Source organism: Macrotis lagotis, chromosome X (genome assembly GCF_037893015.1).
Source record: "Macrotis lagotis isolate mMagLag1 chromosome X, bilby.v1.9.chrom.fasta, whole genome shotgun sequence".
NCBI classification, from domain to species: domain Eukaryota; kingdom Metazoa; phylum Chordata; class Mammalia; order Peramelemorphia; family Peramelidae; genus Macrotis; species Macrotis lagotis.
Genome location: NC_133666.1, coordinates 463,777,136 through 463,802,602, shown reverse-complemented (window position 1 = coordinate 463,802,602; position 25,467 = coordinate 463,777,136). Strand labels below are relative to the sequence as shown.

General features: G+C 35.8%; 1 protein-coding gene across 8 annotated transcripts in view; it reads left to right on the top strand.

Annotated features, from left to right (window-relative positions):
* Positions 1 to 25,467, top strand: part of L3MBTL4 (L3MBTL histone methyl-lysine binding protein 4) — a 546,540-nt gene that overhangs the window by 93,244 nt on the left and 427,829 nt on the right. Inside the window, exon 1 of one of the 8 annotated variants that reach the window (XM_074202630.1) lies at positions 21,088 to 21,455. The exons of the other annotated variants lie outside the window; for them this stretch is intronic. The gene's annotated coding sequence lies outside the window, so the exon portion shown is untranslated. Of the gene's footprint in view, positions 1 to 21,087; positions 21,456 to 25,467 lie in introns of those variants that run through there. 8 annotated transcript variants of the gene reach the window in all.

Below are 25,467 nucleotides of genomic sequence, written 5' to 3'. Positions count from 1 at the left end.
ATTAACTCTACAAGAGTTAACCTAGAAGGGACTTCTGGGAAATGGTTTAGAAAAAAGGATAGATATATCTGTTTTAAATATGTATCCTGATAAATAACCATATAGGTATAAGAGAGAAAATTTCAGTATGAAATGGTAAAGATTTAATCAGTTTTAAGATTTATTTTTACCGAATCACAATTAAAATAATTATGTCATGAGATTTCACATATACCTGTTTTAAAAACTAAAGTACATTACATTAGTTTATCTTAAAAAAGGTGCTTTCAAAATACGTTTAATTTTTAATGGCATATTATAATTGTATGCTATTATGCTCCGTGGCTTTGTGTGTGTGTGTTTCAGATTTAATAAAAGGTGAAAAGTGTTGAGCTAAACTTTTCCACATAAGAACTTCTTTAACCTGAAATCCTCTCAGAATCACCCTGTGGGAACTCACTTCCAAAGTGGAGTATCTAATTTGAGAAATATAAGTCCATCTGCCCCAAATTGGCAACTTCCTCTTATCAAAATCTCCTTAAGAGATATGTTCCTGGATAAGAGAGAACTCCAGTGCATCCCTGTTATCTCTCCAACCCTCTTATATTGAATCTCTTACTTAAAGATCTCAAGTGAGCTTTATTATACAAACTATGAGAGAAAGACTTTATATTGAACAAGAACTATGGGAAAAATGGAAAGCAGGTTGATGGATATTAGCTTAGATTAGCCAGATACATCAGCAAATAGAAATGGATTTTCAACCTCAATATAAAAAACCTTACAATAAAAGATAGCATTTTGGGGTTTAGGGTTAATGAGATATCTTTCCAAATTACATCTAACTTAGATTTTTATTGAAAGAATATTGTAGGGGTGGCTAGGTGCCACAGTGGATAGAACACCGGCCTCTAGAGTCAGGAGTACCTGAGTTCAAATTCGGCCTCAGACACTTTACAATTACCTAACTGTGTGGCCTTCGGCAAACTACTTAACTCCATTTGTCTTGCAAAATCCATTAAAAAAAAAAAAAGAATGTTGTAAATTAAACATGTTAGCTTTTAAGTTGGTTCTGTTTTTCTGAGTCTCTTTTTTGAATATCTCTCCATTATTCTGTGCATTTCTTTCTTTGTCCTTGACTCTGTGTATTTGCCTTCTTAATCAGTTATTCCTCTTGTATCTATGTGGGGTTTGCCACTTTTTTCTCTTTTGTCAATTGCTTCTGCTTTGCAGCCTATAAATTCTGCTTTCACAGTTCTTATTTTCTCGGACAATTCAGGAACATCCTGCTGTAGTTCTGTGCTTTTTTTTTATTGGAATCCACAGGGTCTTCTGCCTCATCAGGTGCTGATTCATTCTCCCTTGTCTTGCTGTATTTATTCATAGATGTCTGGACTCATTTTGCACATTTTGCCAGATTCCCTTCTGTTTCTAAATATCTTCCCTGTGAGTTTATTTGCAGAGTTTTGCCCCCCTGCTGCAAACTTTGGTAGTCAATGTTTGTTTTCTTTTTATTGATCTATTAGTTCCCTTCTGACTTCTTCTTTGATGTTAGTTTCCTTTGGTGGTTGGACCCTCTTCTAAGCTTGGCAAGTTACATTTTCCTTGCTAAGTTTTGTGGCAGCATAGAAAGACAATGAGCTGCTGATCCAGTCATGGCAAGCTTCTGACTTTAGGTTTGCTCTAGTTTTAGTTTCTGAAATTTAGTCTTATCTTGGTGTTAGAATCAAGCTATGTCCCCCTTTCCACTTTTGAATAGAATGTTCTGCCTTTCTTTGTCTCACTCTCGAGTTCTTGCTCAGATTTCCATCTGAAACTTTGAAATTTAAAATGTCAAATTAGATCTTCAGAGCCCTCTATGGTCTCTAAGGACATCCTTATCATAGTAAGAGAGGGGCATGGAGGCTTGAGGGCTGTATTGATCTACTGTTACCAAGGCAATTGCAAGCAGGATTCAAAATTCAATAAATCCAGTAACTTTTGGGGGTTGTATTAATTAAATGTTTGATCAAATATAGCCTGTGAATTACATTAGAAATATCTGAATTCGGAAATTAGTTTACCATGTTGTAAACCTTGTTATCAGTCCATTTAAGAGAGGTTTTTGAGAATCTAGGGACTGTTTCAGTTTTTCTTTTCTTTTTTTGGGGGGGGGGGGGCAAGGCAATGGGGTTAAGTGGCTTGCCCAAGGCCACACAGCTAGGTAATTATTAAGTGTCTGAGGTTGGATTTGAACCCAGGTATTCCTGAGTCCAAGGCCGGTGCTCTATCCACTGCGCCACCTACCTGCCTCATTTCTTGGTGTTTTCTAGAGAAATGTATATTATACAACTGAAGCATGTCATTTTATGCTACAATTGGACTTAAAGTATTATTAAGTACTATTATTACTTTAAGTACTATGTTTATTTACAGTATGGGATATTTGATTCCTTTCCTTCACCTTCCATTTCTAGTCCATTGTCATACTTAAATATTTCTTTCTACCTCAGCTTTTCTGAGTTCAATTGAAGCATAATAGATTTTTTTGCTCCAACTCTTTTTCTTAGTTGCATGACTATTTCTTGGGAGAAAAGAAAAGAAAAAAGACATGTTGTTGGATTGTGCTTTCCTGTTAGTATGTTGCTATTTTCCATTTTGAAGATAAGTCTATTTCATTCACATATATGTTCATAAATCATATCCTATTCTATTGTAATTTTTCCTCTGTATCATTTCCTCTTAAAATGAAAGTCATGAGACAAGCAAGTTCTTTATGCTTGATGCAATCAGCTTTTGTTTCCCTGCTTTTTGTTCATGTAACTAGATCCCAATCATAGGCTTATACCTTTTCTTTTTTCTTTTCAAACTCTTCTAAGAATTTTCCTTTTCTGACTTTTCTCCACCTTTTAGTTGGATTTTTGTCAAGAAGACAAATTTAGTTAAACATTAGGAAAACTACAAGCATAATTGACTCAATAATGCAATCATATGACTAGACAGAAAATGTTTTTAACAAAATAAAGTACTATTTCTATTAAAAACACTAGAAAGCATAGGAATGAATAGTTTCTCTTAAAAACACTAGAAAATATAGGAATGAGTAGCTTCCCTTAAAAACACTAATTAGCAAATATCTAAAACCAAGGGCCAACATTATATGTAATGGATACTAGAGGCCTTTTTAATTAGATCAATGTTAAAGTAAGAAAGTCCATTGACAACATTACCACTTGAAATAATGTTACAGTTGAAAACCCTAATAATAAGAGAAAAAGAATAAGGAAGAAAGAAAGAATGAAATTGAGATACAAAGAAGAAACAATTTTCTTGAGCCATCTAAAATTAATTGAAAAAAACAATAACTTTAGGGGTGGCTAGGTGGCGTAGTGGATAGAGCACCGGCCCTGGAGTCAGGAGTACCTGGGTTCAAATTCGGTCTCATACACTTAATAATTGCCTAGCTGTGTGACCTTGGGCAAGCCACTTAAACCCCATTTGCCTTGCAAAAAAAACAAAACAAACCTAAAAAAAATAACTTTAGCAGAGTTTCAGATTATTGAACAAACTCACATAAGTTATCAGAATTATTGTATATTATCAACAAAATCCAGCAGAAAGAGGCATTCAATTTAAAATGTCTATAAAATACATTAAATAATACAAGACAACTTGCCATGATATATGCATGAACTATATGACTATAACTATCATCAGTCATTGAACATTCATTAAATGCTTACATGTGCCAGACATTGTTCTAAGAACTTAAAATACAAATATAAAAAAGAATGACAGAGTGCTTCCTTTGTAGTCTAACAGAAGAAGATATCACAGAAAAGAAAACAAAAAGGGATAGAGTAAATTATTGAAATTTTATGTAAAATAAAGACAGATATAAAATAATTGGAGAAATATTAATTACACTGGAAGAATGCAATTGGGAAATTAAATAAGATAGTAAACTTGTTATTTTGGGATAGTTGTCCTGGAATGTTACCTGGATCTGTTCAAAAATGGAAAAAATAAGCCTCACAAGTTGAGAATGTTACTATTTTATGTGGTGTTTATAAGTGTTAGACTTGTAATAAGAAGGCTTGGGCTTGAGAATCAATTCAGTTGTGTGACCATAGGCAAGTTATTAATTATGTTTTCCTATATGTAAAATGAGAATGGTAACTATTTCCTCTGTCTTCAGGACTCGGCTATTTTTAAGAAAGTACTTGGTAAACTAAAAGGGATTGTGAAGGCATGAACCAATTTTAGTTTCATCTACTTTTCAGTCTCACTAAAGAGCAATGAATAGATCAAAAATGGGTAGAGTTTAATATTCTGTGAAGTCTGCCTTCCCAGATACACTCTGTACTTTGGCCTCACACAAATTTTCCTGCCCAAGCTTTGTATTTTTAAGTGAACCTGAAGTGTAATAATGAGATTATATTTTGAACTTTGAAACATTAAACAGATTTAGCCTTAAGATTAATAAGTAGATAAGGGCTTATTTCTATTTTATTATCTGGGTCATTAGTCAAAGGGAAGAAGATCATATATCTTACATTATCAGAAGTGCTTAAGCAATTGATTTTATCACCTAAATGACCAAATGATAATACAAGAACCTCCTTTTTTTTCTTTTTTTGTTTGACTTTAATGATTTTCTGAAAAATACTGATGGTAGTAAGTGATCTAGTAGCTGAAGCAATAGTATTTCAATAAGGACACTTTCAAGTCAGACAATCAGTAATTGAGTGATTGCTGCTTTCATAATAAAGGGGAGGGGGCGCTATCTCCAAAACTTCAGCATCTGGGAATTATAGTAAGTTCTTGCCTTGAAAAACATATTTTTTTTCATGAAAAAGAAGCAAAAATTAAATGAAGCATCCAGAAGGTAGATAACACGATACTACATGTTACTTAGCTACTCAGGATTCTTGGTTTGCTCTTTCTTACATTAACCATAGTTTCTGTAATAAAGTTTTACATAACAAAAATGTAACAATTTTCATCCCCTACTTACCAATATCCTCTGGTCCTAAGTAGGATACACCATGGAAAAAATGTGAAATGCCAAAAGCCCCCCAGTTTCTTAAAAAAAACTACAAATGTATTTTCTAATTAATTTCTGATTGAGGGAGTCATCCAATTTTATTTACACCTATTGTATTTGATACTGCTGGTCCTCCTCTTCTTTCTCGTCCTTTTTTTACTCCCAGGGTTTTCATGCTGTCTTGCTCCTCATTCCTCTGACCACCTTTTCCATTTCCTTAGCTGACTTCAAATATTATATCGTGTCCTGGAATAGTGGTGCTCTCCAAGGTTCTGCCCCAGATACTCTATTTTCCTATCTCCATAACCTTCTGTGGATTTAACTATTCAGTCCTAGGCATCTTTAGCCTCAGTTTTTCCTGAACTTAAGTTCCTAATCACCAGATGCCTGTTAGATATTTCAAACTGGATTTCTTAGAGACATCTAAAACTTAAAATATCCCAAACTGAATTTAATTTTCCTTCAGAAAATTCCATTTCCCAAAATTTACTGTTTCTCTTGAAGGTTTGCAAGATCTTAATCCCGACATATCTTCATTTTTTTCTTACTCTCTGTATCTAGACAGTTGTCAAATAATGCCATTTCTACTTCTATAATACCTCACACATCTAGATCCTGCTACCTTTTCACACAGCTACCAACTTAGTTCAGTGGTACTAATCATTTTTCTTCTAGATTATTGCAAAAGGCAGTAATTGGTCTCCTTGCCTCAAGCATCTCCCACTCAAGTTCCCATCCTGCATACCACTGACAAAATGATTTTTAGAAAGCACATACTTGACCATGTCATTCTTATTCTCAGTCATTCCAACAATTCTCTGTTGCCTCTAGGATAAAAATATAAATTGTTTAGTTTTCAAAGCCCTTGATTACATGGTTCCCAATGTTTCTTTCCAGCCACATGGGAAATTGCTTCCCATTTCTATACTCTGCTGTCCCACCAAAATAGCCTTTTTCTTGTTCCACAACCCATTCCCCATCTCTGTGACTTTGTGTTGGCAATACTACGAGCCAAAAATCCACTTCTTCCTCATCCCACTATTTAATATAATCTCTTTCAAAGGTGTACCATCTTCTATATGGTACCTTTCCTTATGTCCCCAACTACCTTTTAAATGACCTTGTATTTAACTACTTTGTATTTATTTGTTATTATTTTTATCTTGACACTCTGTATGTGAGTATGTGTCTGTCTACACACACACACACACACACACACACATAAATACATGTTCTTTTCATTTTCTTTATTTAATTGTAAGTTCTTTGTTCTCAAGTTGTTTTTCTTGTGTATTTTTAGTACCTAGCACAGTGTCCGACATGTAGTCAGTACTTAATAAATGTTTGTTGATTGATTGAAAAGGATGACATATGGGAACTACTGGGATACATGATCAATACAGTGGAGACAGAGGGACAGGTAAATTTAAAGAGAGAAATTTATATCCTAAAGGGAGAGGAGAGAATCGCTTCCAGTTGCTTAAGAAACAAGGAGTCTTATGTACATGTGAAGGCAATGACATGACCTCTTTTTATTTTTTAATGCTATTTTTTCCAATTACATGTAAAGACAAATATCAATATTCCTTGAAAACATTTATGGAGTCCAAATTTTTCCTTCCCTTCCCTCCCTCCCTCCCTCCATAAGATAGTAAACAATTTGACCCTGGCTTCTTCTATAAGGTTTTTTTTCCTATGTTGATTGCTTTTCCAAGATGTGACTTGGAAGTTCAGATGATGACTTACTCCTTAAAAAAGTGGCTTAGGATCCAGAGGATTGGTATGTGATTTAAAAGATCAAAAGATGACTTACCCTGTATAGAAATAGCTTAGGGTCTAGAAGATTGGTGTGTGACTTAGAAGTTCAGATGATGACCTGTTCCATGTAGAAATGGCTTCAGGTCTAGAGGACCAGTGAGAATGATTCAGAGCTTACATCACTGTTCACATGGAGAAGCTTGGTACAAAGTTATTTTTGGACTGATTTTCCCCCCCCTCTTATCAAAGAAGTCCAGATGATTCAGATGGCTTTTCAGGGCATAACAAAAGCATAATCAGGTTGGAATTAAAAGACTAGAGGTTAATAGTGCTATATCATGTTACAAAAAATCCAGAATTAGTAAGAGGTATTTTGTACATTGTAAATCAGTGACAAAGGTCAAGAGATTCTGTAATGACTGGAATTCCAACCTTCTAGCTAACTAGATTTTTGATTATAGGGGTTTTCCCAGCTCCAGAAATGGGGATAATCCAATCCAGCTCATATATATTAAATTAACTAATAGAAATGTTTCACATAGAGGAAAATCACAATGTTTAGTATTCCACTTAGCTATAATAGAATAAGAGAGTGGGAGCTGATATTTACCTTCATTCAGCATTTCTGTTTTTTAAAAACAGATTATACAAATTGACTTATAAAATTTTGATTATGTGGGGAAGAAGATTTTGGGAAGGAGGCAGATTTTTTTCTCAAGTATTTTAGAAGCACTTCTTTACATATAATTGATAAGCTAATTAAGAATATCTTTGTACTATTTCCCAATTTGCTGTAACTCCTCTGGACTTTATATTTCCTCTATAATTTTATCACCTTGCAAAATCACATAAATCCTGAAAGTCATACACACCTCCTTAGTTCTCTTTGCCCTGAGGCCTTCTCCTTCTCCCTCCAGTTGGAGAGGATGAATGCTAGAGAACTCTTCCCAGATCCTCCATTTAGAAAGAGAGCTTGGGGACATCATCTCTTCATTTCTCACCTGACTGCCTTCCTTTGGCTTTCATCATGTCTTCCATCATTTCTTCTTCCCCACCATCCTATCTTTTTCAACTTCTAATGTTGTGTTCCACCATTAGATTGTGAACTCCTGTAGAGCAACAATATCTATTGCTTTTCTTTTTATCTCCAGTGCTTAGCATAATGTCTGATACACATAGTATGTATTTAAATTGTTATTGAGGTCGTTATCCATTATGCAGTGATTATCACTTTCACCTAATAGGCAGACCATTTGGAAATATGGTTGTTTTTTTTTTTTTTTTTTTGGATAGTTAGGTGGCAGAGTCGATAGAATGTCAAACTTTGAATCAGGAAGACTTACATTCATTAGATCAAATCCAGCCTCAGTCACTAACTAATAATGTGACCATGACAAGTTTACTTAATCCCATTTGCCTCAGCTTCCTCATCTATAAAATGAGGTTGGGAAGGAAATGACAAACCATTCCAGTGTCTTTACCAAGAAAACTCCAAATGGAGTCATGAAGAATTGGACATAACTGAAAAACAACAACAGTGACAAAATGGTTACTGATTGACTGTTTGCAGATGTAGTATGAAGGAACCCACAGCAAACCTACTGTTACCCTGAGTTGAGTTATCAGCAACAAAAGTGCAGTTTTGTTTAAAATATATGGTCATACTTTTCACAAGTTCAGATGGAATTTGTCCTTAATTTGTGAAGTTTTTGCTATTTTGATAATCCCACAAAAAAAATCTCATTTTTGTAAACTTAAAAAAATAACAGTCTTCTTTTTCCTAAACTTTCCCCTCTCTATAAAGAAAAATGGAAAGGAGGACTGTTAGGGCTTTATGCATACATGCATGCATTTTTATTTTTTTAAAGAATCTGCCTGATCATGGTGTTATGAAAGACATTCTAAGTGTCTAAAAAGAAATGAATTATTAAACAACTCTCAGAGTACCTGCTTTTTAAAGCAGGTTCTATACTAAAATCAGGCACTAAATATTCCTAATATTTTTTTTGTGCCTTTTATTTAATCACATCTGCTTAAACTGAAGTCTTCTTGCCTCATCAGGCAAGATACTGACTCAGTGTAGCAGGAAATGCTTATCACAAAAAATAAATAGAATGCACATATGATTACTATCACACAAATATGCAGATCCCTTTCTGCTTTAATCATCTTCCTTTGAAATCTGATATTTTAGAGCTACCTCATGCACAGTCAATTATGCTGTTTTGTTATTATCTTATGAGCAGGATCAGTGGAAGAAAGCTAGGATGGTTTCCTTTATTTAGTACCATTTTTCAAATGTGTGTTTAGAAGAAGGAGAGGCCATGAAGCTGAATGTGTCCATTGTGAATGGTGATGGATTACAGTCACTGGTTTTTGTCTCTTGCTTTCAGTTTAATATGTTGATCTGCTGTAGTTTAATTCATTTGATTCATTCCCAAATTCAGAAACAATACTTGACTTTTAATGATTTCTTTAACTAATATTTGTAATACCGCTGGGTAATATCCTGACTTCCTTCAGGGATCCCTTCAATTGAGTTTTTCTGGAGAAAGAAAATAGAGAAAAATTTGACATATTTGTCCTGTTTATGCTTTGATCTGTTAGATGTGATAGTGCATTATTGGAAATTATCGTCCTGTTTTATTGCCTTTTTTTTGTGAGGGGGGGGTGAATTTTCAGGAAGTTTTTGCTTCAGATTTTCCCCAAAGTAAGTCTGAATATTATTTTTCTCTTTTAAAAATGCCCCTTAACACTTAATTAAAGTCAATTTCTAGTTTTCATAGAATATTTGAGTAGAAAGGGACCTTTGAGGTCATCTAGTTCTGTCCTTTAAATACAGAATGCCTAATACATTCCTCATATACCATCTTCTAGTTGTTTCAATACTTCCATTCACTGTTTAACATAGACGTAGTCACAACGTAACATAGGGACTGTTAGTTGACACAGTGTATAGAGCACTGGCCCAGTAGTCAGGAGGATCTGAGTTCAAATGTAGTTTCACTTATTAGCTGTTTGATCTTGGGCAAGTCACTTGATCCTGAAGTCTAGGATCCAGACATCCAGGGTCATCTACCTTCATACTTATTCATATCTGGCCACTGAATCCAGATGACTCTGGAGGAGATGGTGAGGTTGGTGGTTTACCACAGTACCCTCTCTCTCAAATCCAATTCACTTGCTTGTCATGGTATCACCTCCCTGATGTCATGATCTTCTTCCAGAATGAAGGACAAACTACAACAACTTAACATAGCAGCTCTTTCCATTATTGAGCAACTCTTTTCTTCTCTGTAAGTGAAATATCACCACATCCTTCAACTTTTCCTCATGTAATCTGGTCTCTGACTACTTCACCACTCTTATCATCCACTCTTAGACAAACCCTAAAGGATCAAATGGTCATCCTAATCTGTGGTTTAAAGGATGGAACAAGGTGTTTTTTTTACTAGAATCCTATTTTTGAATAGAGAAGAGTGTATGTAGTGTACTGTTTACCCAACTTAATTTTGGTTCTATTCTTTGAATTTATCTTGAGTCCACATCAAGACTTAAGTTTTGATACTGTAGTGAGGAAGATTTGGATTCAGGTGCTGCAACTGATATGAGCAAGCTTTATAGTTGACCTTGGACAAATAACTTAATCTTTCCGAGCTCTAGAAAAATACACAAACACACACACACACACACACACACACACACACACACACACACACACACTATATTTTGTCATAGTCAGGTTCACTTTGAGTTTGGAACTATCTTAAAACCATGGTATCTATCCAAATTGCAGTTAAGCCATGTGCTTTTTGTTTCCTTGAAAATTCAATTTTTTACCCAAATACAAGACTTTATATTTTATCTCTGTTGAATTTTGTTTGGATTTGGCCTTTTGAGATAATTTTGAATCCTGATTCTCTTTTCTAAAGCATCAGTTTTGTCTTTTAAGTTATTACTATACTTAAATCTCATAGGTGTGCTTTCTCTAGCTTCATAAATTAATCAATGGGTGTTTATTTTATGGTAGACCCTGAATATATAAATACTAAAGTGAAACAGTCTCTGAGCTCAAGACGTTCATATTCCCTTGGGAGTAGAGAGCATGTATATGTATATGCCCATATGTACACAAATTTGTTTATATATGTACACAAATTTGTTTATATATGTACACAAATTTGTTTATATATGTACATGTATGTATATATGAAATAGATATCTTGTGGATACGATATAATTGGGGAGGGAATAATGAAGCACTAGCAGCTAGTGGATAATGAAAGGCTTCATTAGAAAATGGCATTTTAAAAATATTTAATATTTATTCTCATTTTGTTCAAATGTTTTTTTATACATTAATAAAATATTCTTGTTTAAGAGTAAACAAAATACCCCCCTCCCCCCAAAAATATAGACTCGCTTAAGCGATAAAGGGGAGAGAAAAAAATTAAAATAAAAAAAACAATAGTAATAATTGTAGGTATGGCCAGGTGGTGCAATGGACAGAGCACCAGCTCTGGAGCCAGGAGCACCCAAGCCCATATCCAGCCCTGTACACCCAACAATCACCCAGCTGTGTGACATGCAAGCCACCCCAACCCCACTGCCCTGCAAAAAAAAAAAAATCCAAAATAAAACAAAATAAAATAAAATAAAATAAAATAAAATAAAATAGTAATAATAGTAGGGGGTGGCTGTGTGGCCAACAGAGCATTGGCCCTTGAGCCAGGAGCACCTGGGTCCAAATCTGGCCTCAGACACCTAGCAATCACCCTGCTATGCGGCCTCAGACATCTAATGATCACCCTGCTATGCAGCCCCAGGCAGGTCACCCAGCCCCATTTGCCCTGCACCCCCCCCCCAATAATAATAATAATAAAAAATGTGCTTCAGTCTTTGTTCTAACACAAACAACTTTGTCGCGGGTGGATCACATTCTTTATGATAAGTCCATAGTAAAAGTTACTTGCATATTTTTCCATCTTTGCTACTGCTGATCGCAACTCCCTCCTTTTTTATTTCTCCACTACCATGTACTATATTTTCTCTCTCCTTTCACTCTGACTCTGCTGTAGGGTAGCTGAGAGGCGCAGCAGACAGATCCCTGGTCCTGGGGCCAAGAGGCTCCGAGCCCACCTACCGCCCCTTAGGCCCAGCATCCGACTGGCTCTATGGTCCCGGACAGGCCATCCAATCCCATCCCCTTGCAAGAAGTAAAAAAGAAAATGTGTTATATCTGACCACTCTCCCCCCGCCATGGTCCATCCTCTCCTCCATCACTCACATCCCCCCCTTCCCCCTGTCCCCCCCTTCTTACTCCAGATGTCTATACCCCATTGAGTATATATATGCTGTTTCCTCTCCTATCCATCTCTGATGAGAGCAAAGATTCCCTCATTCTCCCTTGTCTTCCCCCCTCCCAAATCATTGCGATAGCTCACTGTTATAAAGAAAAATCTTATTATATGAAATATCTTGGCCTATTCCCCCCTCTCCTTTTTCTTTCTCCCATTACATTTCCCTTTATTCTATTGACTCCATTTTACACCATGTTTTATCTTCAAATTCAGCTTTCTCCTGTGCTTCAACTATAAAAGCTCCTTCTACCTGTGCTATTAACTGATAAGGTTCATATGAGTATTATCAGTGTCATTTTTCTATGCAGGAATACATGCAGCTCATCATCATTAAATCCTTCATATTTTCCCCCTCTCCTCCAATCTCTATGCTTCACCTGAGTCCTGTATTTGAAGATCAAACCTTCTGTTCATCTCTGGCCATTCTAACAGGAACATTTGAAATTCCCCTGGTTCATTGAAAGTCCATCTTTTTCCCTGGAAGAGGACATTCAGTTTTGTTGGGTAGTTGGTTCTTGGTTGCATTCTAAGCTCTTTTGCCTTCTGGTATATTATATTCCAAGCCCCACGAGCTTTTAATGTAGTTGCTGCTAAGTCCTGTGTGATCCTGACTGCAGCTCCATGGTATTTGAATTGTGTCCTTCCGGCTGCTTGTAATATTTTCTCTTTTACTTGGGAGTTCTGGAACTTGGCTATAATATTCTTAGGGGTTGGTTTTTTGGGATCTCTTTCTTTGGGGGATTGGTGAATTCTCTTCATTTCTATTTTGCCCTCTGCTTCTAGAATATCAGGGCAATTTTCCTGTAGTAATTCTTTGAAAATGATGTCAAGGCTCTTTTCCTGATCATGACTTTCAGGTATTCCAATAATTTTTAAATTATCTTTTCTAAGTCTGTTTTCCATATCACTTGTTTTTTCAATGAGATATTTCACATTTTCTTCTAATTTTTCACTTTTTTGGTTTTGAAGTATTGATTCCTGATTTCTGGTAAATTCATCAATCTCCCTGAATTCTATTCTTTGTCTGAAAGATTTGTTCTCCTCAGAGAGTTTTCTTATCTCTTTTTCCATCTGGCCAATTTTGCTTTTTTTAAGCATTCTTCTCCTCAATAACTTTTTGAATTGTTTTATCCATTTGACCTAAGCTGGTTTTTAGCATGCTATTTTCTTCAGCATTTTTTTTTTTTGGATTTCCTTGACTAAGCTGCTGACTTCATTTTCATGTTTTTCCTGCATCTCTCTCCTTTTCTTTTCCCAGGTTTTCTTCTAACTCCCTCATTTGATTTTCAAAGTATTTTTTGAGCTCTGTCATAGCCTGAGCCCAATTTCTGTTTTTCTTGGCGTCTTTAGATTCAGGAGCTTGTGTTTCCTCCTCTTCAGACTGAGTATATTGATCCTTCTTGGGATCATAGACAATGTATTTCTCAATGGTGTTCCTCTTTTTTCTCTGCTTGCTCATTCTCCTAGCCTAAGCCTGTTTTGGGTGTGCTTCCTGAGCTTTTGGGACACTCCCACAAGGGTCTCAGAGTGTGAGGCTCTGTCCTCCCTCCTGGTTTGTGAATGACCATATGTTTCCCCCTCTGCCACGGGGCTGAGGTGGGGGGGGCCCTGCTGTTCTATGGGGGGCCGTAGACTGTGATCAGTATCTAAATGTGCTCAGAACCCCAGAGACCTGTTCCAGAGGCAGAGGACAGAGCTCTGCAGTCTATCTTCACTCCCCTCCCTCAGCTCAATGGGCTCATGTCCTGGGGGCTCCTGCTTACAGGCTCCACCTGCTTCTTTTCCTGGATCTGAGCTGCTAGCTGCATGCCCTGTGGGCTGGGCTTCACCTGCTTGCTCTGGCAGAGTTCCCCCACTGTTCCCCCAATTTGTGCCTGGTGCTCCCTGGGGTGTAGCTCAGGAAAATCCCCCACTGTTGTGAGCCGTGGCTCCCAGTGCCCTGGGGCTGCCTCCAGGAGGCTCAAGTTCTTTCACTCTGGTGCGCCACCCCTCTGGCGGGCCAGCCCTCCAACCCCTGGGAGCAGAGCCTTTCTGCTCTTTTCTAGGTTACCTTGAGTAGGAGCACTGCCTCACTGGGTCCCTCGGTGGGTTCTGTCTCTTGAAAGTTTAGTTAGAGTCCTTAGTTTCGAAGATTTATGAGAGAGCAACTAAGACATGATCCACTCTTGTTGCCATCTTGGCTCCGCCCCAGAAATGACATTTTCAATTACTTTTTAAGGAAATTAACCATCCTGAGAAGAAAGGTGAAAATGATTTCAGATGTGGTAGACTGTCAGTTCAAAAATAGGGAGATAGTAAGTGAAGCGGCATATTAATGGAGAAATGTGGAAAGACCATGTGATTGGTTCATAGAGGTAAGGGGAGAGTAATGTGTAATGAGATAGTAAAAATAAGATGGGCCCAGGTATTAAAAGTCTGGAAAAGCAGAGTAGTTTATATTTGAGTCTACAGATGATAACCACGGGAGTTTAATTGAATAGGATAATGTCATTAAGCTTCCTCTACTTTGTTTTTTTTTAGGGTTTTTTTTTCCCTTTGTAAGGCAATGGGGTTAAGTGGCCTGCCCAAGGCCACACAGCTAGGTAATTATTAAATGCCTGAGGCTGGATTTGAACTCGGGTACTCCTGACTCTAGGGCTGGTGCTCTATCCACTGCGCCATCTAGCTGCCAGACTGCCTCTATTTTAGGGGGGGGAAAAACAGTTTGGCAGCTCTGTGGAGGATGGTTTGGAGGGGGTAGATTCAGTTGGTAGACTTTAGCTATATAGTCGAAAGAGGGCCCAAATTATGATGATGATGATGATGATGATGATGATTGTGGGAGTGGAGAGAAATAGATGGATTTGGGGTGTTATTTACATAGTGTCAGGACCTGGATATTTGGGGAAGAGTAAAGAACAATGAAAGCAAGGAAAATTTAAGGAGGAAGAAAATACTTTCAGTTGGGAAAATGCAAAGGAAAGAGTCAGGGAAGGAGTAGAAGTTGAGCTGATTTTGGGATTCATTTTCTTGTTGCTAATGTGGAGAAAACAAAGTCAGGATCCTTCCCTTGCTCTTATTAGGTATGACATGATCCCTGGAATCATGAAACCTCCTAGACAACTAGACCTATGTCTACAGTAAAATTATCCCTTAGATGACAGACCTAAGGCTTGGGAGACAGGCATAGATAGGAAGGAAGAGAGTCCTGCCGAGCCCAACCTTCTTTGTAAACCAAGTAGAAACTTAATAGAAGTTTGTGGAAGTGAAGTAAAGGCTGTTTTGATATCATCAATATTTTCACACATGTTTTTGTGTTCTTTTCTATGTCATCTTTAGTTATGTGTTCTTCCTTTCAAACCTTTGCTAGAATTTGAAAATGAAGACCGCACAGCAAACTCTTTGCTGTAGCTTCTGTTGACAGTTCCATACTTTTTTTCCTCAGTGGTATTATATATGGTTATATTGTTAGAATTTATTTTTTAAAGCCTGGCATCCATCCTGAGCCTGGTTCCCTTTTAGATTTTCTGAAATGAGTCATACTTTTCCTTTCTTTGCATTATTTTGAAATCTAAATTCTTGATGTCTAGCATTCATTCCTTTAGCAGTTTACAGGAATTTGAAGACATGATTTTGTTTCCCCTCCTAAAACTTTCTGTTATTTTCTGATAGTTTTTTTAATTGCTTCTCTTTCACCAATGGTAAAAGAGGCCTAAATACTGGACTCATAGCTAGAAAAACAGAGTTCAAAGCCTACCACTTATTTTTGTAATCCTGGGTAAATCATTTAATCTTTCTCAGCCCTCATCTGTTAAGTGGGGAGAGTAATAATACCTATCTTGCAACACTTTTCCATAAATGCTAGCTATTATTATCATCAGCAGCCATTGGAGTGGAGAAGAGGGTGAGGCTTATCTAAAGCTGTGAATGATTCATTCAATCATCAGGCAGTTAATTAGGTGCTTTACCATCTATATGGCAGGCACCAGCGATACAAAAATAAAAATCAAATACTACTTACTTTCATTTTTGGGGTGGGAAACAGCATATGCATGTATAATTTTTGGGGGGGAAAGAACCATATTTAGAAAGTGATACATGAGTTTATGTTCCATGGAAACTAGAAATTCAGAAAGGCAGGGATCAAAAGAGAATGAGTGCTAAGTATGGCAGAGAGACTATTTAAAGGATGGTTCAATGGAATTTCATACGTGAAAGGAATGATGTATAATAAATTTAGAGCCTTGTTTTTAACCCCTTGTAGCAATTTGTGAATTCTTTCAATTGGAATTTTTTTCTAGTTTTAGAAGTTTTGAACTGTTCGTTATGGTATGAATTTTTTTGTCACTTTGGGTATTTTTGGGATACTATGATCTTTAGGTTGTCTTTGTACATTCTGTTTTTGAGTTAAATGTGTTTTGCTTACATAGCGAGTATATTTTCTTTTAATGTAATTAGTTTTTTTTCTTTTCATCTTGTAGGTTGTCCTTCATTTCTGTATACATTCTTTGTATTCCTAATGTATTGTTCTTTCTATTCTAACGTTTTTGTTTCTTTGGCAAGACTTGCCAGTGTAGATTCAAGTTTTTCTCTTGTGCTCATTTTTCTTGTTCATGTCATGAATTCTGCTCTCATAATTTTCATTTCTCTTTTAAGGCACTCAACAGCAATGTTTTGTGGTTTGATGTCCTCATTTCACAGGGCCCTTTGCTTTATCTAGTATCGGACCTTTATATTCCTTTATTTTGCAGTAATTGTTAATATATGCCTGCACTCATTTTCTATATCTAGAGGACATATTTCCTTTTAATATAGTATTTTTTCTCTTGATTTATCTGTTTATGTTCAAGATCTTTGAATTTTCTTCTTCCTGAAATCTTTGGTACTTTCTTTCCATCTTTTCTCTTATTATTTTCCTTATTACTACCTTTCTAACTCTCTCTGGTTTCTGTGAGGGCTGGTTTTCAAAGCATCCTAGTATTTTCCCATACTGGGTAGTTCATAAAGAACAACTTCGGTTTCTACACTAATTCACATTTGGTGTTCAGAACTGGCCTAGCAGAATATTGGTGGAATGCCACACCACTCCACTCTCTCACTACAGTGTTCTATCCTGATGTTCTGTCCTTTAGTTCTCAAGTCTGGCACAAGCTCTGCAGAACCTGCTTTCCTTAGCTAGGCAGCTTTAGTGCTTCCGTGTTGCAGCCCCCTGCAAGATTTTTGTTCTGAAAGGCTTGCTCTTGCCAAACTGACCGTTGACGTCTAAGAAAATGTCCCACAGCTTAGAGTTGGGGCTCTATGGTGAAGAAAATAAACGAGGGGCAAGAGGTACAAGGGGTGGTTTTGATGTAAGCCTTTGTTGTGACCTTGGGTCTGCTAGCCAATGTTGTTGGTAGTGTGGGAAGTAGGGGAGGGATACTGAGTGATCTCAGACTTGGTAAGAGTCAGTTCCTGGGATTTTGTTTATTTTTTTAAACCTTCTCTTGAATTCTGAGCCTTGGAGCCATCTGAAGTTGCTTTATCTGTGGTGTAGTTTTTGTTTTCGAGAGGTTGTGAGGATTTTTTGTCTTTGTGACTCAGAAAACCCTATAATCAACCTGGAAAGGTAGGATAGAGCTTGGAAGAGTTTTTTTTAAAGATTTTATTTATTTTGAGTTTTATGATTTTTTTCCCCCAATCTTACTACCCCCCACCGAAGGCAATTTGCCAGTCCCTATATTATTTTGAAAGAGTTTTAAATGCAAAGTAAACAAATTTTGGATTTGTCACAGGCTTAATGATGGATCATAGGTGTTTATGAAGTAGATTTGTGACATGATTAAGCTATGCTTGCAGCTGGTGGAGGATGTTGTGGGGTGGAGAGAGACTTAAAACTTGTTGATTAAAAAAACTGTCAACAAATTTAATTTGTAATTGTTTTAAAGTTTTATATTAACTTGTTTTTATGAGTAGGTACAATTTTCTAATAAATTTGTTTCAATTAAATACTGAAGATTCCTTGTTAAGGGTTGAATCAAGAACAAACCTATTTTGTTGTCGTTTCATTGAATATCTTTCTGAAAATACCCATTCTTTGCTGAGAATAGATTGTTTCAACCAAGTTATTCATGCTTTGAGTGATGTTAATTTATTAGATTAAGAGTAGGGTTCAAGTATTTTTGTTATAAATGTATTCTTTCATAGACAAGAAATATAGTGAAATAAGTTGTCAGCAAAGCAAATTGTATTGTGATAGGTTGGGCTATATAAATTGAACAGCATGATCACCACTGAGTGATGCTTATTTGGGAGATTTATGATTGAGTGTCTTCAGAACAAAGGCTTTTGTCATGAGCTGATGGACTTTGTTTGGGTATAAGATCCAATCCAAGTCTCCATAGGTCATAGTTAAGATTGAGCAATTTAAAACTTACTACTCTTTTGTTTTTATATTTCCTATATCACCCCCATTCTATTACAGAATTATCTTTTATGAAAGAATAAAAAATATTAAGAAAATATGGCAAATTTAATCAACATATTGATAAAGTGTAGTATTCTTTATAATGTGTTCCAAGTCCATGATTTCTCACTTCTAGAAAGAAAAATGGAGATGTGTTCTCATTTTTCTTCCTTGAGACAAAGCTTGAATATTATAATTTCATGGTATTAAATTTTTATTATTTGGTGGGTTGTATATAATATTTTCTTTCCTCTATTTACTTTACTTTGCATCAGTTAATGCTTTTCACTATTGAGTTTACCCATTGTTTCTTATAGCATAATAATATTCCATTACATTCATATGCTCCGACATTAGATTTTAAGCTCCTTGAGGTCAGGGACTGTCTTTTGCCACTTTTTATATGCTTAGTATAGCACCTAGTATATTATAAGGACTTAATACATGTTGAATCATTGATGTGTATATTATAAGGACTTAATAAATGTTGAATCATTGATGTGTCAGCTTTTTAAAGCTATTTCACAGTCAATAAAATGTTTCTACTTTGCTTCTCATTTTCAAATGATACCATAAATAATTAGGTGTACATGGAGCCCTTCTGTATTGTCATTGCCATTCTTGGGGGATGATGGAGTCTCTAGATTAAAATACATGGTCATCTTTGCTACTATTTACATATAATTCCTAATTGCTTTTACAGAATGTTAAGACCAAGTAAAAAACTCCACCAATTAATTATTCATCAGTAAGCTTGTTTTTCCACATCTCCAATATACCCCCAGTTTTGATCTTTTGTCATCTTTGCCAATTTGTAAGGTGTGAGTTGGTAAGTCAGGGTTTTTTTTGATGTACATTTCTCTTATTAATGATTTGGAGCATATAGGTGTTAACAATTTCAAATGCTTGTTAATAATTCACAATTCTTTTGATAATTGTTCAAATCCTTTGACCACTTATATTTTGGGGAATGACTTTTGATAGCATTGTCTATCTCACTTGTTAGTTGTCTCACTTCAGTATCAGATCTTTATTATCAGCTTTTTTTTCTAGTTGTCCTATTCCCCCCTATTCCTAGATCAATTAATTTTGCCATGTAATTACTTGCTTTGATCAATTTGATTTCATGGCATCAAAATGAACTGTTTTGTAACTATCTCTATTCTTTACTTGTTTAAGAATCCCCTGTCTTAGCTGTGAGTTACAGGATCTGATGCTGAGAAAGGGAACAGAACCAAGAGAACAATGTACACATTAACAACAACATTGTGAGATGAGCAACCTTGATGGAAGCAGCTCCTCTCAGCAGTTCAGAGAGCTAGGACAACTTTATTAGATTGGCTATGGACAATGCTGTCCCCATCCAGAGGAAGAAAAACAAAACACACCAAAAAACCCCCAACCCTTCCAAATCTCATCAACACTATAAAATGTATCTCTTAGGTATTTCTTTCCCTTAATTCTAATTCCTCATACTGAAAATTATTAATCTGTAAGCATATTAATCAAAATACATATGTACAATGCTAATCTGACTGTTCTTCACTGAGGGGTGAGGGGTGTGAAGGGAGGGTGGAAGGATATTTTGTAAAAGTGCATATCAATGAAAATAAATAGATTTTAAAAAAAGAAATGCTGGGAATGGCCAAAAAAAACCCAAGAGGAAATGAAAGTTATAATAAAAGACAATAAGGAGTTAAATCCAATGATGATGACATGAATTAGTTAGAATATCCTTAGAAATAAACAAAGAAATTAATTGAGACGACAGTTTGAGTTCCAGGCTATGAAATCTATAAAAGTCAACAACATTCTATGTACTGTTATTCCAGTAAAGAAACTACAAAGTTCATTAAATATCTGGGTTCAATTTACCAAAACACACTGAATACCAGCATATAGGTAGAGTCGCAAAATGTCCCTTTAAAGAAATAAAAAAACTGCATACATTATTGAAGAAATGTTCACTGTTCTTGACTAGACAGTGCCAGTGCAACAAAAATGACAGTACCATTGAAATTAATTTAATAATTTAATGATACATCAAACAACCTGCCAAAGAGATACTTTGGAAAGTTAGAGAAAATAATAAAATTAATTTGGAGAATAAAAGGTCTAGAATATCAAGGATGGTATTTGGGGGGAGAAGTATAATTGAAGGGGAAATTCTAGATTCTGAACAATATTATAAAATGATAATCATCAAAACTAGTTCTGTTTAAAAAATAGAAGTAGATTAGAACAAGGAAGAATCAGAAAAAATTGAATTTAATAACCTTGTGTTCATCAAATCTCCAACTTTCCCCCAAAAATTTAATCTAAGGAAAAAAAATTGCTATTTGGCAAGAAATCAAGTTTAGGCAAACAGTAAGCTACTCTTACACTTTTTATATTTTTATAATATATATTATAACTGCAAATGATATCTCTATATAGTCATATATTTTATACTTTTTGTATTTTAAAAATACATTTATTAAGGTACATATGAATTAATTACTTTTTATATTTATTTATTATTTATGTATGCTTAATAATTTTATAATTGTGGACAAGCAGCTTACTCTAGCCCTGTTTCTTAACCTGTAAAATAGGGACAATACTCTTTGTATTAGTTATCTTACAGACTTTTTACAGAGGAAAAACTTTGTAAACTGATATGCATATCAATTATTTCACCAACTATGGAAAAGTCCTGTTTGAGGTAAAAGAGAAAAGAATATAACATCCAGTTATAGCAGATGCTTTGTTCAACTAAGAGACTGAAATTTTCTTTGTCTTCTTTTAAAAAAATGTATTCCTAACTTGAATTTATTGCTCTCTCAGAAATCGCATTGAAGCCTCTAGCCATGCTGGTCCTCAGGAAGACCCTAAAGCTTTTGTCTGGGTTTACTGACTGCTCCTGAAAGTTGTAGGTATCTGAGTATGAGTCTAAGTCTTAGTTGTTAACAGTCTTTAATCTCTTCTTTGATGCCACTTGAGCCTTCACTGTCTAAGCATGACTGGTCAAGCCACAGCAGTTGGAGTCAAACCTCTCCTGTATTTTTTCTTCTCTTTGTGTTTGTTCTCTGTTAGACTCCCCCAGCAAGTGTCCTTTAAGTCTATAATGGGTACAGACAACTACCTTTTGGGATTTGCCGTCTTTTTCTCTTAGCCTTTATGCCCTCATTTTATGAAAGATGCTGTAACAGGAATTTATTCCTCTCCTTTGGGTAGACCTGAATAGCCTTATTGGCCTCCTGTGCCCAGACATTCACATTATCACAGAATTTCAGAGTTGGAAGGGACTTCAGGGACTACCTAATCCTACCCATTGCTGAAAAAGGATCTCTCCTTCCATATACTTGTTTATCTAGAAGTGCTTATCCAGTATTTACTTGGAGACCTTTCAAGAAGGAGGAACCTTCAGACCAGCCTGGTCTTCTTTTGGTTAGCTCTAAAAAGTTGTCCTTTTTGCCAGACCTAAATTTGTCTTGCAACTTTCACTGGTGCCTCCTGATGCTATTTTAGGGCAGAAGAGGATAAGTCAATTCCTCTTCCACACAGCAGTCCTCCAAATGCTTCAAATACACCCATTAGTTATACCTTTGAGGTTTATCCTCTCCAGGCTAAACATCTTAAATTCCTTCAAATTGTTCTTATATGGCAAAATCTGAAGTTATCACATTATCCTAGTTCTTGACCTTTGGATGTTCTTTAGTTTATTAACTGTCCCTACCTTGACTATGTCTTAAACCCAAATCACTCCCACTCTCAGGGATTGGCTAATAATAGGTTCCAGTCCAGACTCATTTGGTCATGTTTGGATTTTGATGGCTCAAAGTGAGTATAAATGGCAATTGTTTCTGTTATGGCTAGAAACCCTGATGATCTTCCTCTCCCAGTTTGATTTTTGTTGTTGTTGTTGTTGTTGTAGTTGTAGGTAAACTTGGTCAATCTTCTACCTTAGTTCTTACCTAACCTGAATGGGTGTTTCCTCAGACAAAGTAAGATCTCCCTCTGCATCTGGGATCATCTCCAGTTGTCCAGACTGATGACTTTGCACAGTCCTCCTTCTACTTAAAATCATTTACAAGTCAAAATATCATCCCTTCCACTATTATCATTGGTCCTCTTCAAGAATGAAGGAATGTCAACAATCACTTTCCTATTGCTGGAAGCTTTGCTTCTTTTTTTCCCCTTTTTTCATTTATTTATATATGTATGTAATAAGTATTTATTTATTTTTTAGGTTTTTGCAAGGCAAATGGGGTTAAGTGGCTTGCCCAAGGCCACACAGCTAGGTAATTAGTAAGTTTCTGAGGTCGGATTTGAACCCAGCTACTCCTGACTCCAAGGCCGGTGCTCTATCCAGTGCACCACCTAGCTGCCCCTATGTACAATCATTTTTTAACGGTTGTGAAAGAGGAATCAGAACAAAAGAAAAAAAATTAGAAAGAAAAAATAAGACAATTTAAAAAAGTGAAAATAGGATGCAGCATTCTCTTGATGAGGAATTTTGTGAGCAAAGGAAATGGCTTTTTGGCAAGACCTTTTATTTTTGAAATTCTGTTGATTCTCAGAAATTATTTTAAATTATTATTAAATTTTTAGTTAACAAAGGTATTTTTCTATTCACTTTTCATCTTCCATTTGTAAAAAGAATATAGGCATAAACTTGCAACAAATACATACATATATACATATAAAGTTTTGGCATTGTTGTTATACTTATTGTTAATTCATTTCAGTTATTCAGAAGCTTTTTATGACAAAGATACTGAAATGTCTTGCCATTTCCTTTTCCAGCTCATTTTACTGGTGAAAAAGCTGAGGCAAAGAAGGTTAAGTGAACCTGGTCCTTCCTCCAGCAGATTTCAGGAAGATCATTCTTCCTGACTCTGTCCAACTCACCACTTAACTTCCCAATGGTCATGTCCAAAAACTTTATTTCACTTTGTATCTTGAGTTCTTCACATCTCTATTAGGGAGTAATAGCATGCTTCATCATTGGTTATCTGGAATTTGTGATAGACATTGATTGCATTGATCAGAGTTAATATCTTTTAAAAGTACTTTGTACAGGAATGTTTGCTCTTGTATATATGTTGTTTTCATCTTTTAGCTCATTTCAGTCTGCATCACTTCATATGATTCTTTCCAGATTTCTCAATACCCTCCCAGGTTCTTATCAGCATAATAAATTTATATACTATAGTCAAGCCAGAGATTCCCCAATTGACAGAAACTTTATTATTTTCTAGTTCTTTGATCTAAATATTTTTATACATATGAGTCATTTTCATCTTTCTTTGATGAAAGATGATATGATAAATTTCTGAAAACAGTTCTAAATTGCTTTCCAAACATCTGGACCAATTCACAGCAGTTCCAACAGCAGTGAATCAATATGTTTTATTCTCCAAAGAGATGTCAGGAAAAAAAAAGAAAATAAGAAAAAAAATCCATGCAGTGGATAGATAGAACACTGTTCCTGGAGTCAGGAAGACTTGAGTTCAAATTTGTCCTCAGACATTTATTAATAGTGTGACCCTAGCAAGTCACTTAACCTCGATTGCATTAAAAAAAAAAAACGGAAGCAACTATATACAAGCAAGCTATATACAGCTCAAATAGGAAAATATCAATGGAAGGAAGGTACTAGAATTAAGAAGAAATGGAAAAGGCTCACTATTGAAGGTAGAATTTTAGTTATATTTAGTCATTTTGTGCTGCTTTTTCATATGACTACTAGTAGCTTAGATTTTTTTCCCTTTGATAACTCTTGATCATTTGTCATTTGAAAGAATGGCTCTTATCCTTATATATCTTGTTCCAGAGCTCTTTATAATCCTTTTGAATTTAGTGAGGCTAGTCCTGAGACAAGAGATACACATCTATCTGTAAGCCCACCTGGAAAACTTTTCGTGAAGCCTTACCTGAGCTTGCAGCCCACTGTGAGAGCCTTGTAGGATGCAAGACCTCCTACCCACTACAGTGAGGCACTGGAGGGAGGAAATGCCAGAAATGATACTGTGATCAAGGCCCTTTATCATGATGCCTCTGGCACATCTGTGAACCCTGCAGACTCTTGGATAAGTACAACTGCTTTCTTTTTCAACCTTCTACTAATTGGATGTCCAATAGTTATGGAAGGATCAGGGATTGACTTTGAAATCACTTCCCTGCCTTTTTATCAGATTTAAAAAGAGACTACTTGGAGATAGAGGAGGTCAGGGGGAAGATGGTCCAGATTCTCATCTTTTATACCTGAAAAGTGATGGGGCTCATCTTGAGTTATGTGACAGTTGTACAGGAAAGCTTGGAGCAGAGTCTATGTTTCTGGCCTCCCAGAGTTGGATTTGTTTTTTCATTTTAAGTGCTCTCACCCTCACCCCCAGCCCTTCTACCCCTTATTGATTACATTTCCTAGACTATTTTTACCACTTAGGAAAAGAAATGAGCATGAAATTGAAGTATAAACTACCTGTGTCCATTTCCTTTGTTTCTTCCAGATTATTTATTTTTAATATTATTTAAAATTATTTTTGAGTTATGAATTTTTTCCCTTCACCTCTTCTGCCACCCATTGAGAAGGCAAGTATTATGATATCAGTTAGATATGGGAAATCATGCCAAACTGTTTCCATATTAGCCATGTTTCCATTTCCTCCCCCAAGAGGCAAGAAAAATAAAGTGAAAAAATTGTGTTCAGTCCACTCAAATTCCTCTGCATTTTCTTTCTTAACCATTTGTTTCTGTCTGTTCCCCTTCATCTCTGTGTTGCTCACAGGGCTTAATAATTCTTTCATAACAAATCTACCAACCTCTTCAAAGTTGTCAGTTAAGTTTCTTGCTGACAACAACTGTGTCAGATACTTTTTCCCAGAAACAAAACATTAAAAAAATAACACTTTTCTGGAACAAATAACCAGTGTATGATT